The sequence below is a fragment of the Lissotriton vulgaris genome, unplaced genomic scaffold (genome assembly GCF_964263255.1).
Source record: "Lissotriton vulgaris unplaced genomic scaffold, aLisVul1.2 SCAFFOLD_595, whole genome shotgun sequence".
NCBI lineage: Eukaryota > Metazoa > Chordata > Amphibia > Caudata > Salamandridae > Lissotriton > Lissotriton vulgaris.
Window position 1 is genome coordinate 433,557 of NW_028241900.1, and position 17,235 is coordinate 450,791.

Here is a 17,235-nt window from a genome sequence, read left to right on the forward strand (position 1 = left end):
TGCAATGTTGAGAGGTGCCGTTTTGCCATGAAATTGTCCAGGCCCTGAAGATGGTTTCATGCAGACTCGTTCCAAGAAAGTGAATTCTCCTAAAAACACTAAAGTAATTGGCATGTGGATGTATCTGTTGATTCACAGACCTCGCTTTGAAAAGAGCCCTGCATTCTGTTCATTGCTCACCTAGAACACGCATTAACTTTGGGAATTGTTGGCACCAACAGGCATCTTAGTTTAGTGGAGTGTTTCTGGTGTTTAAGTGCAGAAGCCCTGGGCTCAATTCCTCGGTGACCCTTCTCAAGGTGATGATACAAATGCATCGTCACCTTTACGTTTAATGTCAGAATTGTTTATTTCTATTTGGTGGTGTATGAATGCTTGCAATAGTATGTTGATTTTTTCTAGCCTTGAATGAATAAAAGCAAATCACTCCTCTTTATGTATTTTTCTAATACATTGATATTTGCATCTCCTTTCCTAGCCTGCATTTTTCATTATCTTACAGGCTGTATATAATAAGTATCAATTCAGGGGCCCTTCTTCTACTCAATTCACAACTGTTCTATCCCGGCATTGATAAGCAATCTACATCTGCTTCTGTTGTGTATTGGTTATCATGTTTACCTGACGTGTGAAAGCCCCATGTTTGACAGTGCGCGTTAACAAAGAGACCAATGATTTTTATTAAAAGTTGTCATGTGTTTTTGTTACCTTGCACCGGCCAAAAAGTGCCGGAAATGACTTCATTTGCAGTCACTTGAAAAGTAGGGATTCTCAAATAAATGGTAAGAGGTTGGAACAAATCTAAAGGAATGCATGGCATATCTATATGTATGTGTACGCAGGTATCCATATATAAAGATAGATAGATAGATAGATAGATAGATAGATAGATAGATAGATAGATAGATAGATAGATAGATAGATAGATAGATAGATAGATAGATAGATAGATAGATAGATAGATAGATAGATAGATAGATAGATAGATAGATATTGGGAGAGAGAGAGCGTTACTATAAACTGAGACTTTATTTTCTATCAAGCTGTCTTTCCTTTCCTTCAGGAGCAGAATGTTCTGATCATCAGCGCTCCAGAATCTAGTGCTTGGTTGGCAAGCATCACACATTGTGATGTGTTAGCTAAGAGTTCCATGTCGTTCAGACTCATATATTCCTCTGTAGTTGTACCTTGGTGATTCAACAAAATGTGGCATCATAAGCAGCATTCTACTGCCATAGACTGGGCGGAAAAAACATTTAGAATTTCACTGAAAAAGAAAAAAAGCATACTTAGGCAGAGCTTTCTGGACAGTAAGGACATTAGAGTAAGTGATGAATAAGCACTGCTTTTGTTAATTTACATAGGCAGAACAGAGACTGCTGGGAAAAGCCTGAAATTAAAGGCCCAGAAAATGCCTGCTTCTGGATAGAACACTAAGAAGGGTTGAAAGTTTTTTCTCTGACCCTGGCCACTCTTACAAGCAATCCTATGATAGTCAGAAGGACCCACACTAAAAAGGAAGGGACAGCCATTTGGACCCTTTCCACCTTTTCTATATCTCGCCTGATCGAGCCTGATCGAGCGCTGATTGAGCGGATTAGCACATGTACTTCTCATTTTGGGAAGGTATTGCTTAGCTTGCTACCAGCAGCTCAGTTATGTTATGATGTTAGAGGCTTGCAAGGAATGCTTTAGTCCTGCATTAGGCCGTTTTTATTGCTACTTGCATTCAAGGGAAAGATAATTAGCCAGAATCTGTGGCCCAGTTATTCATCTTGGCATTCCGATTTGCACAAAGGGAATAAGCATTTGAGAGAAAATGCAACATGTGTTTCTTATGTTGCTATGAACAGCTTTTTATCCTTTCTCTTTAGGGTCTAGCCAATGCAGAAATAGATAAATAAGTGCTGACTTTCTGTAAGACGTGTCCAATGCTGGGACAAAATAAAAGGGGACACTTATAAATGATAGTGATATCATTTGAGAAAGGGTAAGTTGACACTGAATTTCATGTATATTCACAGACCAAGCATGAAAAAGTCCCCAGCATGATCTTCATTGCGTGCTTAGAGCTGGTATTAGCTTTTCAGAGGTGCGGGCCTTTCGAAGGCTCGTTGGTCTAGGGGTATGATTCTCGCTTTGGGTGCGAGAGGTCCCGGGTTCAAATCCCGGACGAGCCCTTTCATTGGTGCTTTTTTAAAGTAGTATTGCAGTATGCATTTCAAAGCCAATATCAATTTTCTCTTTGCAGTAGTGGATGAATATTTGCTAGAGTCTCATGCTTTTAACCTTGCCCTGCCTGAGCAAATAGGAAACATTTCTCTTTAAGCATTTTGCAAAAATGCTGAACTTGCATGGCATATACAAGCGTTCAGCTAGGGCTGTCTGGGAAGGTTGCATGAAAGAAATCTAAAACCAGAGGCCCTTGGAATAGCCTGTTTTGAGAAGTTTCATCACAGAAGAATCAACTGTAGACATCTGTTTCTGTAGTGTAGTGGTTATCACGTTCGCCTCACACGCGAAAGGTCCCCGGTTCGAAACCGGGCAGAAACAGTTGTTATATTGTCTTGGCTGCAATGTTGAGAGGTGCCGTTTTGCCATGAAATTGTCCAGGCCCTGAAGATGGTTTCATGCAGACTCGTTCCAAGAAAGTGAATTCTCTTAAAAACACTAAAGTAATTGGCATGTGGATGTATCTGTTGATTCACAGACCTCGCTTTGAAAAGAGCCCTGCATTCTGTTCATTGCTCACCTAGAACACGCATTAACTTTGGGAATTGTTGGCACCAACAGGCATCTTAGTTTAGTGGAGTGTTTCTGGTGTTTAAGTGCAGAAGCCCTGGGCTCAATTCCTCGGTGACCCTTCTCAAGGTGATGATACAAATGCATCGTCACCTTTACGTTTAATGTCAGAATTGTTCATTTCTATTTGGTGGTGTATGAATGCTTGCAATAGTATGTTGATTTTTTCTAGCCTTGAATGAATAAAAGCAAATCACTCCTCTTTATGTATTTTTCTAATACATTGATATAGCCTGCATTTTTCATTATCTTACAGGCTGTATATAATAAGTATCAATTCAGGGGCCCTTCTTCTACTCAATTCACAACTGTTCTATCCCGGCATTGATAAGCAATCTAAATCTGCTTCTGTTGTGTATTGGTTATCATGTTTACCTGACGTGTGAAAGCCCCATGTTTGACAGTGCGCGTTAACAAAGAGACCAATGATTTTTATTAAAAGTTGTCATGTGTTTTTGTTACCTTGCACCGGCCAAAAAGTGCCGGAAATGACTTCATTTGCAGTCACTTGAAAAGTAGGGATTCTCAAATAAATGGTAAGAGGTTGGAACAAATCTAAAGGAATGCATGGCATATCTATATGTATGTGTACGCAGGTATCCATATATAAAGATAGATAGATAGATAGATAGATAGATAGATAGATAGATAGATAGATAGATAGATAGATAGATAGATAGATAGATAGATAGATAGATAGATAGATAGATAGATAGATAGATAGATAGATAGATAGATAGATAGATAGATAGATATTGGGAGAGAGAGAGCGTTACTATAAACTGAGACTTTATTTTCCATCAAGCTGTCTTTCCTTTCCTTCAGGAGCAGAATGTTCTGATCATCAGCGCTCCAGAATCTAGTGCTTGGTTGGCAAGCATCACACATTGTGATGTGTTAGCTAAGAGTTCCATGTCGTTCAGACTCATATATTCCTCTGTAGTTGTACCTTGGTGATTCAACAAAATGTGGCATCATAAGCAGCATTCTACTGCCATAGACTGGGCAGTAAAAACATTTAGAATTTCACTGAAAAAGAAAAAAAGCATACTTAGGCAGAGCTTTCTGGACAGTAAGGACATTAGAGTAAGTGATGAATAAGCACTGCTTTTGTTAATTTACATAGGCAGAACAGAGACTGCTGGGAAAAGCCTGAAATTAAAGGCACAGAAAATGCCTGCTTCTGGATAGAACACTAAGAAGGGTTGAAAGTTTTTTCTCTGACCCTGGCCACTCTTACAAGCAATCCTATGACAGTCAGAAGGACCCACCCTGAAAAGGAAGGGACAGCCATTTGGACCCTTTCCACCTTTTCTATATCTCGCCTGATCGCAACCTGATCGAGCGCTGATTGAGCGGATTAGCACATGTACTTCTCATTTTGGGAAGGTATTGCTTAGCTTGCTACCAGCAGCTCAGTTATGTTATGATGTTAGAGGCTTGCAAGGAATGCTTTAGTCCTGCATTAGGCCGTTTTTATTGCTACTTGCATTCAAGGGAAAGATAATTAGCCAGAATCTGTGGCCCAGTTATTCACCTTGGCATTCCGATTTGCACAAAGGGAATAAGCATTTGAGAGAAAATGCAACATGTGTTTCTTATGTTGCTATGAACAGCTTTTTATTCTTTCTCTTTAGGGTCTAGCCAATGCAGAAATAGATAAATAAGTGCTGACTTTCTGTAAGACGTGTCCAATGCTGGGACAAAATAAAAGGGGACACTTATAAATGATAGTGATATCATTTGAGAAAGGGTAAGTTGACACTGAATTTCATGTATATTCACAGACCAAGCATGAAAAAGTCCCCAGCATGATCTTCATTGCGTGCTTAGAGCTGGTATTAGCTTTTCAGAGGTGCGGGCCTTTCGAAGGCTCGTTGGTCTAGGGGTATGATTCTCGCTTTGGGTGCGAGAGGTCCCGGGTTCAAATCCCGGACGAGCCCTTTCATTGGTGCTTTTTTAAAGTAGTATTGCAGTATGCATTTCAAAGCCAATATCAATTTTCTCTTTGCAGTAGTGGATGAATATTTGCTAGAGTCTCATGCTTTTAACCTTGCCCTGCCTGAGCAACTAGGAAACATTTCTCTTTAAGCATTTTGCAAAAATGCTGAACTTGCATGGCATATACAAGCGTTCAGCTAGGGCTGTCTGGGAAGGTTGCATGAAAGAAATCTAAAACCAGAGGCCCTTGGAATAGCCTGTTTTGAGAAATTTCATCACAGAAGAATCAACTGTAGACATCTGTTTCTGTAGTGTAGTGGTTATCACGTTCGCCTCACACGCGAAAGGTCCCCGGTTCGAAACCGGGCAGAAAAAGTTGTTATATTGTCTTGGCTGCAATGTTGAGAGGTGCCGTTTTGCCATGAAATTGTCCAGGCCCTGAAGATGGTTTCATGCAGACTCGTTCCAAGAAAGTGAATTCTCCTAAAAACACTAAAGTAATTGGCATGTGGATGTATCTGTTGATTCACAGACCTCGCTTTGAAAAGAGCCCTGCATTCTGTTCATTGCTCACCTAGAACACGCATTAACTTTGGGAATTGTTGGCACCAACAGGCATCTTAGTTTAGTGGAGTGTTTCTGGTGTTTAAGTGCAGAAGCCCTGGGCTCAATTCCTCGGTGACCCTTCTCAAGGTGATGATACAAATGCATCGTCACCTTTAAGTTTAATGTCAGAATTGTTTATTTCTATTAGGTGGTGTATGAATGCTTGCAATAGTATGTTGATTTTTTCTAGCCTTGAATGAATAAAAGCAAATCACTCCTCTTTATGTATTTTTCTAATACATTGATATTTGCATCTCCTTTCCTAGCCTGCATTTTTCATTATCTTACAGGCTGTATATAATAAGTATCAATTCAGGGGCCCTTCTTCTACTCAATTCACAACTGTTCTATCCCGGCATTGATAAGCAATCTACATCTGCTTCTGTTGTGTATTGGTTATCATGTTTACCTGACGTGTGAAAGCCCCATGTTTGACAGTGCGCGTTAACAAAGAGACCAATGATTTTTATTAAAAGTTGTCATGTGTTTTTTTTACCTTGCACCGGCCAAAAAGTGCCGGAAATGACTTCATTTGCAGTCACTTGAAAAGTAGGGATTCTCAAATAAATGGTAAGAGGTTGGAACAAATCTAAAGGAATGCATGGCATATCTATATGTATGTGTACGCAGGTATCCATATATAAAGATAGATAGATAGATAGATAGATAGATAGATAGATAGATAGATAGATAGATAGATAGATAGATAGATAGATAGATAGATAGATAGATAGATAGATAGATAGATAGATAGATAGATAGATAGATAGATAGATAGATAGATAGATAGATAGATAGATAGATAGATAGATAGATAGATATTGGGAGAGAGAGAGCGTTACTATAAACTGAGACTTTATTTTCCATCAAGCTGTCTTTCCTTTCCTTCAGGAGCAGAATGTTCTGATCATCAGCGCTCCAGAATCTAGTGCTTGGTTGGCAAGCATCACACATTGTGATGTGTTAGCTAAGAGTTCCATGTCGTTCAGACTCATATATTCCTCTGTAGTTGTACCTTGGTGATTCAACAAAATGTGGCATCATAAGCAGCATTCTACTGCCATAGACTGGGCAGTAAAAACATTTAGAATTTCACTGAAAAAGAAAAAAAGCATACTTAGGCAGAGCTTTCTGGACAGTAAGGACATTAGAGTAAGTGATGAATAAGCACTGCTTTTGTTAATTTACATAGGCAGAACAGAGACTGCTGGGAAAAGCCTGAAATTAAAGGCACAGAAAATGCCTGCTTCTGGATAGAACACTAAGAAGGGTTGAAAGTTTTTTCTCTGACCCTGGCCACTCTTACAAGCAATCCTATGATAGTCAGAAGGACCCACCCTGAAAAGGAAGGGACAGTCATTTGGACCCTTTCCACCTTTTCTATATCTCGCCTGATCGCAACCTGATCGAGCGCTGATTGAGCGGATTAGCACATGTACTTCTCATTTTGGGAAGGTATTGCTTAGCTTGCTACCAGCAGCTCAGTTATGTTATGATGTTAGAGGCTTGCAAGGAATGCTTTAGTCCTGCATTAGGCCGTTTTTATTGCTACTTGCATTCAAGGGAAAGATAATTAGCCAGAATCTGTGGCCCAGTTATTCACCTTGGCATTCCGATTTGCACAAAGGGAATAAGCATTTGAGAGAAAATGCAACATGTGTTTCTTATGTTGCTATGAACAGCTTTTTATTCTTTCTCTTTAGGGTCTAGCCAATGCAGAAATAGATAAATAAGTGCTGACTTTCTGTAAGACGTGTCCAATGCTGGGACAAAATAAAAGGGGACACTTATAAATGATAGTGATATCATTTGAGAAAGGGTAAGTTGACACTGAATTTCATGTATATTCACAGACCAAGCATGAAAAAGTCCCCAGCATGATCTTCATTGCGTGCTTAGAGCTGGTATTAGCTTTTCAGAGGTGCGGGCCTTTCGAAGGCTAGTTGGTCTAGGGGTATGATTCTCGCTTTGGGTGCGAGAGGTCCCGGGTTCAAATCCCGGACGAGCCCTTTCATTGGTGCTTTTTTAAAGTAGTATTGCAGTATGCATTTCAAAGCCAATATCAATTTTCTCTTTGCAGTAGTGGATGAATATTTGCTAGAGTCTCATGCTTTTAACCTTGCCCTGCCTGAGCAACTAGGAAACATTTCTCTTTAAGCATTTTGCAAAAATGCTGAACTTGCATGGCATATACAAGCGTTCAGCTAGGGCTGTCTGGGAAGGTTGCATGAAAGAAATCTAAAACCAGAGGCCCTTGGAATAGCCTGTTTTGAGAAATTTCATCACAGAAGAATCAACTGTAGACATCTGTTTCTGTAGTGTAGTGGTTATCACGTTCGCCTCACACGCGAAAGGTCCCCGGTTCGAAACCGGGCAGAAAAAGTTGTTATATTGTCTTGGCTGCAATGTTGAGAGGTGCCGTTTTGCCATGAAATTGTCCAGGCCCTGAAGATGGTTTCATGCAGACTCGTTCCAAGAAAGTGAATTCTCCTAAAAACACTAAAGTAATTGGCATGTGGATGTATCTGTTGATTCACAGACCTCGCTTTGAAAAGAGCCCTGCATTCTGTTCATTGCTCACCTAGAACACGCATTAACTTTGGGAATTGTTTGCACCAACAGGCATCTTAGTTTAGTGGAGTGTTTCTGGTGTTTAAGTGCAGAAGCCCTGGGCTCAATTCCTCGGTGACCCTTCTCAAGGTGATGATACAAATGCATTGTCACCTTTACGTTTAATGTCAGAATTGTTTATTTCTATTTGGTGGTGTATGAATGCTTGCAATAGTATGTTGATTTTTTCTAGCCTTGAATGAATAAAAGCAAATCACTCCTCTTTATGTATTTTTCTAATACATTGATATTTGCATCTCCTTTCCTAGCCTGCATTTTTCATTATCTTACAGGCTGTATATAATAAGTATCAATTCAGGGGCCCTTCTTCTACTCAATTCACAACTGTTCTATCCCGGCATTGATAAGCAATCTACATCTGCTTCTGTTGTGTATTGGTTATCATGTTTACCTGACGTGTGAAAGCCCCATGTTTGACAGTGCGCGTTAACAAAGAGACCAATGATTTTTATTAAAAGTTGTCATGTGTTTTTGTTACCTTGCACCGGCCAAAAAGTGCCGGAAATGACTTCATTTGCAGTCACTTGAAAAGTAGGGATTCTCAAATAAATGGTAAGAGGTTGGAACAAATCTAAAGGAATGCATGGCATATCTATATGTATGTGTACGCAGGTATCCATATATAAAGATAGATAGATAGATAGATAGATAGATAGATAGATAGATAGATAGATAGATAGATAGATAGATAGATAGATAGATAGATAGATAGATAGATAGATAGATAGATAGATAGATAGATAGATAGATAGATAGATAGATATTGGGAGAGAGAGAGCGTTACTATAAACTGAGACTTTATTTTCTATCAAGCTGTCTTTCCTTTCCTTCAGGAGCAGAATGTTCTGATCATCAGCGCTCCAGAATCTAGTGCTTGGTTGGCAAGCATCACACATTGTGATGTGTTAGCTAAGAGTTCCATGTCGTTCAGACTCATATATTCCTCTGTAGTTGTACCTTGGTGATTCAACAAAATGTGGCATCATAAGCAGCATTCTACTGCCATAGACTGGGCGGAAAAAACATTTAGAATTTCACTGAAAAAGAAAAAAAGCATACTTAGGCAGAGCTTTCTGGACAGTAAGGACATTAGAGTAAGTGATGAATAAGCACTGCTTTTGTTAATTTACATAGGCAGAACAGAGACTGCTGGGAAAAGCCTGAAATTAAAGGCCCAGAAAATGCCTGCTTCTGGATAGAACACTAAGAAGGGTTGAAAGTTTTTTCTCTGACCCTGGCCACTCTTACAAGCAATCCTATGATAGTCAGAAGGACCCACACTAAAAAGGAAGGGACAGCCATTTGGACCCTTTCCACCTTTTCTATATCTCGCCTGATCGAGCCTGATCGAGCGCTGATTGAGCGGATTAGCACATGTACTTCTCATTTTGGGAAGGTATTGCTTAGCTTGCTACCAGCAGCTCAGTTATGTTATGATGTTAGAGGCTTGCAAGGAATGCTTTAGTCCTGCATTAGGCCGTTTTTATTGCTACTTGCATTCAAGGGAAAGATAATTAGCCAGAATCTGTGGCCCAGTTATTCATCTTGGCATTCCGATTTGCACAAAGGGAATAAGCATTTGAGAGAAAATGCAACATGTGTTTCTTATGTTGCTATGAACAGCTTTTTATCCTTTCTCTTTAGGGTCTAGCCAATGCAGAAATAGATAAATAAGTGCTGACTTTCTGTAAGACGTGTCCAATGCTGGGACAAAATAAAAGGGGACACTTATAAATGATAGTGATATCATTTGAGAAAGGGTAAGTTGACACTGAATTTCATGTATATTCACAGACCAAGCATGAAAAAGTCCCCAGCATGATCTTCATTGCGTGCTTAGAGCTGGTATTAGCTTTTCAGAGGTGCGGGCCTTTCGAAGGCTCGTTGGTCTAGGGGTATGATTCTCGCTTTGGGTGCGAGAGGTCCCGGTTTCAAATCCCGGACGAGCCCTTTCATTGGTGCTTTTTTAAAGTAGTATTGCAGTATGCATTTCAAAGCCAATATCAATTTTCTCTTTGCAGTAGTGGATGAATATTTGCTAGAGTCTCATGCTTTTAACCTTGCCCTGCCTGAGCAAATAGGAAACATTTCTCTTTAAGCATTTTGCAAAAATGCTGAACTTGCATGGCATATACAAGCGTTCAGCTAGGGCTGTCTGGGAAGGTTGCATGAAAGAAATCTAAAACCAGAGGCCCTTGGAATAGCCTGTTTTGAGAAGTTTCATCACAGAAGAATCAACTGTAGACATCTGTTTCTGTAGTGTAGTGGTTATCACGTTCGCCTCACACGCGAAAGGTCCCCGGTTCGAAACCGGGCAGAAACAGTTGTTATATTGTCTTGGCTGCAATGTTGAGAGGTGCCGTTTTGCCATGAAATTGTCCAGGCCCTGAAGATGGTTTCATGCAGACTCGTTCCAAGAAAGTGAATTCTCTTAAAAACACTAAAGTAATTGGCATGTGGATGTATCTGTTGATTCACAGACCTCGCTTTGAAAAGAGCCCTGCATTCTGTTCATTGCTCACCTAGAACACGCATTAACTTTGGGAATTGTTGGCACCAACAGGCATCTTAGTTTAGTGGAGTGTTTCTGGTGTTTAAGTGCAGAAGCCCTGGGCTCAATTCCTCGGTGACCCTTCTCAAGGTGATGATACAAATGCATCGTCACCTTTACGTTTAATGTCAGAATTGTTTATTTCTATTTGGTGGTGTATGAATGCTTGCAATAGTATGTTGATTTTTTCTAGCCTTGAATGAATAAAAGCAAATCACTCCTCTTTATGTATTTTTCTAATACATTGATATTTGCATCTCCTTTCCTAGCCTGCATTTTTCATTATCTTACAGGCTGTATATAATAAGTATCAATTCAGGGGCCCTTCTTCTACTCAATTCACAACTGTTCTATCCCGGCATTGATAAGCAATCTACATCTGCTTCTGTTGTGTATTGGTTATCATGTTTACCTGACGTTTGAAAGCCCCATGTTTGACAGTGCGCGTTAACAAAGAGACCAATGATTTTTATTAAAAGTTGTCATGTGTTTTTGTTACCTTGCACCGGCCAAAAAGTGCCGGAAATGACTTCATTTGCAGTCACTTGAAAAGTAGGGATTCTCAAATAAATGGTAAGAGGTTGGAACAAATCTAAAGGAATGCATGGCATATCTATATGTATGTGTACGCAGGTATCCCTATATAAAGATAGATAGATAGATAGATAGATAGATAGATAGATAGATAGATAGATAGATAGATAGATAGATAGATAGATAGATAGATAGATAGATAGATAGATAGATAGATAGATAGATAGATAGATAGATAGATAGATAGATAGATAGATAGATAGATAGATAGATAGATAGATATTGGGAGAGAGAGAGCGTTACTATAAACTGAGACTTTATTTTCCATCAAGCTGTCTTTCCTTTCCTTCAGGAGCAGAATGTTCTGATCATCAGCGCTCCAGAATCTAGTGCTTGGTTGGCAAGCATCACACATTGTGATGTGTTAGCTAAGAGTTCCATGTCGTTCAGACTCATATATTCCTCTGTAGTTGTACCTTGGTGATTCAACAAAATGTGGCATCATAAGCAGCATTCTACTGCCATAGACTGGGCAGTAAAAACATTTAGAATTTCACTGAAAAAGAAAAAAAGCATACTTAGGCAGAGCTTTCTGGACAGTAAGGACATTAGAGTAAGTGATGAATAAGCACTGCTTTTGTTAATTTACATAGGCAGAACAGAGACTGCTGGGAAAAGCCTGAAATTAAAGGCACAGAAAATGCCTGCTTCTGGATAGAACACTAAGAAGGGTTGAAAGTTTTTTCTCTGACCCTGGCCACTCTTACAAGCAATCCTATGACAGTCAGAAGGACCCACCCTGAAAAGGAAGGGACAGCCATTTGGACCCTTTCCACCTTTTCTATATCTCGCCTGATCGCAACCTGATCGAGCGCTGATTGAGCGGATTAGCACATGTACTTCTCATTTTGGGAAGGTATTGCTTAGCTTGCTACCAGCAGCTCAGTTATGTTATGATGTTAGAGGCTTGCAAGGAATGCTTTAGTCCTGCATTAGGCCGTTTTTATTGCTACTTGCATTCAAGGGAAAGATAATTAGCCAGAATCTGTGGCCCAGTTATTCACCTTGGCATTCCGATTTGCACAAAGGGAATAAGCATTTGAGAGAAAATGCAACATGTGTTTCTTATGTTGCTATGAACAGCTTTTTATTCTTTCTCTTTAGGGTCTAGCCAATGCAGAAATAGATAAATAAGTGCTGACTTTCTGTAAGACGTGTCCAATGCTGGGACAAAATAAAAGGGGACACTTATAAATGATAGTGATATCATTTGAGAAAGGGTAAGTTGACACTGAATTTCATGTATATTCACAGACCAAGCATGAAAAAGTCCCCAGCATGATCTTCATTGCGTGCTTAGAGCTGGTATTAGCTTTTCAGAGGTGCGGGCCTTCGAAGGCTCGTTGGTCTAGGGGTATGATTCTCGCTTTGGGTGCGAGAGGTCCCGGGTTCAAATCCCGGACGAGCCCTTTCATTGGTGCTTTTTTAAAGTAGTATTGCAGTATGCATTTCAAAGCCAATATCAATTTTCTCTTTGCAGTAGTGGATGAATATTTGCTAGAGTCTCATGCTTTTAACCTTGCCCTGCCTGAGCAACTAGGAAACATTTCTCTTTAAGCATTTTGCAAAAATGCTGAACTTGCATGGCATATACAAGCGTTCAGCTAGGGCTGTCTGGGAAGGTTGCATGAAAGAAATCTAAAACCAGAGGCCCTTGGAATAGCCTGTTTTGAGAAATTTCATCACAGAAGAATCAACTGTAGACATCTGTTTCTGTAGTGTAGTGGTTATCACGTTCGCCTCACACGCGAAAGGTCCCCGGTTCGAAACCGGGCAGAAAAAGTTGTTATATTGTCTTGGCTGCAATGTTGAGAGGTGCCGTTTTGCCATGAAATTGTCCAGGCCCTGAAGATGGTTTCATGCAGACTCGTTCCAAGAAAGTGAATTCTCCTAAAAACACTAAAGTAATTGGCATGTGGATGTATCTGTTGATTCACAGACCTCGCTTTGAAAAGAGCCCTGCATTCTGTTCATTGCTCACCTAGAACACGCATTAACTTTGGGAATTGTTGGCACCAACAGGCATCTTAGTTTAGTGGAGTGTTTCTGGTGTTTAAGTGCAGAAGCCCTGGGCTCAATTCCTCGGTGACCCTTCTCAAGGTGATGATACAAATGCATCGTCACCTTTACGTTTAATGTCAGAATTGTTTATTTCTATTTGGTGGTGTATGAATGCTTGCAATAGTATGTTGATTTTTTCTAGCCTTGAATGAATAAAAGCAAATCACTCCTCTTTATGTATTTTTCTAATACATTGATATTTGCATCTCCTTTCCTAGCCTGCATTTTTCATTATCTTACAGGCTGTATATAATAAGTATCAATTCAGGGGCCCTTCTTCTACTCAATTCACAACTGTTCTATCCCGGCATTGATAAGCAATCTACATCTGCTTCTGTTGTGTATTGGTTATCATGTTTACCTGACGTGTGAAAGCCCCATGTTTGACAGTGCGCGTTAACAAAGAGACCAATGATTTTTATTAAAAGTTGTCATGTGTTTTTGTTACCTTGCACCGGCCAAAAAGTGCCGGAAATGACTTCATTTGCAGTCACTTGAAAAGTAGGGATTCTCAAATAAATGGTAAGAGGTTGGAACAAATCTAAAGGAATGCATGGCATATCTATATGTATGTGTACGCAGGTATCCATATATAAAGATAGATAGATAGATAGATAGATAGATAGATAGATAGATAGATAGATAGATAGATAGATAGATAGATAGATAGATAGATAGATAGATAGATAGATAGATAGATAGATAGATAGATAGATAGATAGATAGATAGATAGATAGATAGATAGATAGATAGATAGATAGATAGATAGATAGATAGATAGATAGATAGATAGATAGATAGATATTGGGAGAGAGAGAGCGTTACTATAAACTGAGACTTTATTTTCCATCAAGCTGTCTTTCCTTTCCTTCAGGAGCAGAATGTTCTGATCATCAGCGCTCCAGAATCTAGTGCTTGGTTGGCAAGCATCACACATTGTGATGTGTTAGCTAAGAGTTCCATGTCGTTCAGACTCATATATTCCTCTGTAGTTGTACCTTGGTGATTCAACAAAATGTGGCATCATAAGCAGCATTCTACTGCCATAGACTGGGCGGAAAAAACATTTAGAATTTCACTGAAAAAGAAAAAAAGCATACTTAGGCAGAGCTTTCTGGACAGTAAGGACATTAGAGTAAGTGATGAATAAGCACTGCTTTTGTTAATTTACATAGGCAGAACAGAGACTGCTGGGAAAAGCCTGAAATTAAAGGCACAGAAAATGCCTGCTTCTGGATAGAACACTAAGAAGGGTTGAAAGTTTTTTCTCTGACCCTGGCCACTCTTACAAGCAATCCTATGATAGTCAGAAGGACCCACCCTGAAAAGGAAGGGACAGCCATTTGGACCCTTTCCACCTTTTCTATATCTCGCCTGATCGCAACCTGATCGAGCGCTGATTGAGCGGATTAGCACATGTACTTCTCATTTTGGGAAGGTATTGCTTAGCTTGCTACCAGCAGCTCAGTTATGTTATGATGTTAGAGGCTTGCAAGGAATGCTTTAGTCCTGCATTAGGCCGTTTTTATTGCTACTTGCATTCAAGGGAAAGATAATTAGCCAGAATCTGTGGCCCAGTTATTCACCTTGGCATTCCGATTTGCACAAAGGGAATAAGCATTTGAGAGAAAATGCAACATGTGTTTCTTATGTTGCTATGAACAGCTTTTTATTCTTTCTCTTTAGGGTCTAGCCAATGCAGAAATAGATAAATAAGTGCTGACTTTCTGTAAGACGTGTCCAATGCTGGGACAAAATAAAAGGGGACACTTATAAATGATAGTGATATCATTTGAGAAAGGGTAAGTTGACACTGAATTTCATGTATATTCACAGACCAAGCATGAAAAAGTCCCCAGCATGATCTTCATTGCGTGCTTAGAGCTGGTATTAGCTTTTCAGAGGTGCGGGCCTTTCGAAGGCTCGTTGGTCTAGGGGTATGATTCTCGCTTTGGGTGCGAGAGGTCCCGGGTTCAAATCCCGGACGAGCCCTTTCATTGGTGCTTTTTTAAAGTAGTATTGCAGTATGCATTTCAAAGCCAATATCAATTTTCTCTTTGCAGTAGTGGATGAATATTTGCTAGAGTCTCATGCTTTTAACCTTGCCCTGCCTGAGCAACTAGGAAACATTTCTCTTTAAGCATTTTGCAAAAATGCTGAACTTGCATGGCATATACAAGCGTTCAGCTAGGGCTGTCTGGGAAGGTTGCATGAAAGAAATCTAAAACCAGAGGCCCTTGGAATAGCCTGTTTTGAGAAATTTCATCACAGAAGAATCAACTGTAGACATCTGTTTCTGTAGTGTAGTGGTTATCACGTTCGCCTCACACGCGAAAGGTCCCCGGTTCGAAACCGGGCAGAAAAAGTTGTTATATTGTCTTGGCTGCAATGTTGAGAGGTGCCGTTTTGCCATGAAATTGTCCAGGCCCTGAAGATGGTTTCATGCAGACTCGTTCCAAGAAAGTGAATTCTCCTAAAAACACTAAAGTAATTGGCATGTGGATGTATCTGTTGATTCACAGACCTCGCTTTGAAAAGAGCCCTGCATTCTGTTCATTGCTCACCTAGAACACGCATTAACTTTGGGAATTGTTGGCACCAACAGGCATCTTAGTTTAGTGGAGTGTTTCTGGTGTTTAAGTGCAGAAGCCCTGGGCTCAATTCCTCGGTGACCCTTCTCAAGGTGATGATACAAATGCATCGTCACCTTTACGTTTAATGTCAGAATTGTTTATTTCTATTTGGTGGTGTATGAATGCTTGCAATAGTATGTTGATTTTTTCTAGCCTTGAATGAATAAAAGCAAATCACTCCTCTTTATGTATTTTTCTAATACATTGATATTTGCATCTCCTTTCCTAGCCTGCATTTTTCATTATCTTACAGGCTGTATATAATAAGTATCAATTCAGGGGCCCTTCTTCTACTCAATTCACAACTGTTCTATCCCGGCATTGATAAGCAATCTACATCTGCTTCTGTTGTGTATTGGTTATCATGTTTACCTGACGTGTGAAAGCCCCATGTTTGACAGTGCGCGTTAACAAAGAGACCAATGATTTTTATTAAAAGTTGTCATGTGTTTTTGTTACCTTGCACCGGCCAAAAAGTGCCGGAAATGACTTCATTTGCAGTCACTTGAAAAGTAGGGATTCTCAAATAAATGGTAAGAGGTTGGAACAAATCTAAAGGAATGCATGGCATATCTATATGTATGTGTACGCAGGTATCCATATATAAAGATAGATAGATAGATAGATAGATAGATAGATAGATAGATAGATAGATAGATAGATAGATAGATAGATAGATAGATAGATAGATAGATAGATAGATAGATAGATAGATAGATAGATAGATAGATAGATAGATAGATAGATAGATAGATAGATAGATAGATAGATAGATAGATATTGGGAGAGAGAGAGCGTTACTATAAACTGAGACTTTATTTTCCATCAAGCTGTCTTTCCTTTCCTTCAGGAGCAGAATGTTCTGATCATCAGCGCTCCAGAATCTAGTGCTTGGTTGGCAAGCATCACACATTGTGATGTGTTAGCTAAGAGTTCCATGTCGTTCAGACTCATATATTCCTCTGTAGTTGTACCTTGGTGATTCAACAAAATGTGGCATCATAAGCAGCATTCTACTGCCATGGACTGGGCAGTAAAAACATTTAGAATTTCACTGAAAAAGAAAAAAAGCATACTTAGGCAGAGCTTTCTGGACAGTAAGGACATTAGAGTAAGTGATGAATAAGCACTGCTTTTGTTAATTTACATAGGCAGAACAGAGACTGCTGGGAAAAGCCTGAAATTAAAGGCACAGAAAATGCCTGCTTCTGGATAGAACACTAAGAAGGGTTGAAAGTTTTTTCTCTGACCCTGGCCACTCTTACAAGCAATCCTATGATAGTCAGAAGGACCCACCCTGAAAAGGAAGGGACAGCCATTTGGACCCTTTCACCTTTTCTATATCTCGCCTGATCGCAACCTGATCGAGCGCTGATTGAGCGGATTAGCACATGTACTTCTCATTTTGGGAAGGT

At 39.7% G+C, this 17,235-nt stretch overlaps 10 non-coding genes across 10 annotated transcripts; all 10 read left to right on the forward strand.

Moving 5' to 3' along the window:
• Positions 1-2,108: 2,108 nt before the first annotated feature.
• On the forward strand, positions 2,109-2,180 carry TRNAP-UGG (transfer RNA proline (anticodon UGG)). Its single transcript has one exon. It is a non-coding gene; the product is annotated as a tRNA-Pro (tRNA).
• Positions 2,181-2,480: 300 nt separating this feature from the next.
• Positions 2,481-2,553, forward strand: TRNAV-CAC (transfer RNA valine (anticodon CAC)). Its single transcript has one exon. It is a non-coding gene; the product is annotated as a tRNA-Val (tRNA).
• Positions 2,554-4,673: 2,120 nt separating this feature from the next.
• Positions 4,674-4,745, forward strand: TRNAP-UGG (transfer RNA proline (anticodon UGG)). Its single transcript has one exon. It is a non-coding gene; the product is annotated as a tRNA-Pro (tRNA).
• A 300-nt stretch (positions 4,746-5,045) lies between these two features.
• TRNAV-CAC (transfer RNA valine (anticodon CAC)) lies at positions 5,046-5,118 on the forward strand. The gene has a single exon. It is a non-coding gene; the product is annotated as a tRNA-Val (tRNA).
• Positions 5,119-7,658: 2,540 nt separating this feature from the next.
• Positions 7,659-7,731, forward strand: TRNAV-CAC (transfer RNA valine (anticodon CAC)). Its single transcript has one exon. It is a non-coding gene; the product is annotated as a tRNA-Val (tRNA).
• Positions 7,732-10,230: 2,499 nt separating this feature from the next.
• On the forward strand, positions 10,231-10,303 carry TRNAV-CAC (transfer RNA valine (anticodon CAC)). Its single transcript has one exon. It is a non-coding gene; the product is annotated as a tRNA-Val (tRNA).
• A 2,159-nt stretch (positions 10,304-12,462) lies between these two features.
• TRNAP-UGG (transfer RNA proline (anticodon UGG)) lies at positions 12,463-12,534 on the forward strand. The gene has a single exon. It is a non-coding gene; the product is annotated as a tRNA-Pro (tRNA).
• Positions 12,535-12,834: 300 nt separating this feature from the next.
• TRNAV-CAC (transfer RNA valine (anticodon CAC)) lies at positions 12,835-12,907 on the forward strand. The gene has a single exon. It is a non-coding gene; the product is annotated as a tRNA-Val (tRNA).
• A 2,200-nt stretch (positions 12,908-15,107) lies between these two features.
• On the forward strand, positions 15,108-15,179 carry TRNAP-UGG (transfer RNA proline (anticodon UGG)). The gene has a single exon. It is a non-coding gene; the product is annotated as a tRNA-Pro (tRNA).
• A 300-nt stretch (positions 15,180-15,479) lies between these two features.
• Positions 15,480-15,552, forward strand: TRNAV-CAC (transfer RNA valine (anticodon CAC)). The gene has a single exon. It is a non-coding gene; the product is annotated as a tRNA-Val (tRNA).
• The last annotated feature ends 1,683 nt before the right edge of the window (positions 15,553-17,235 follow it).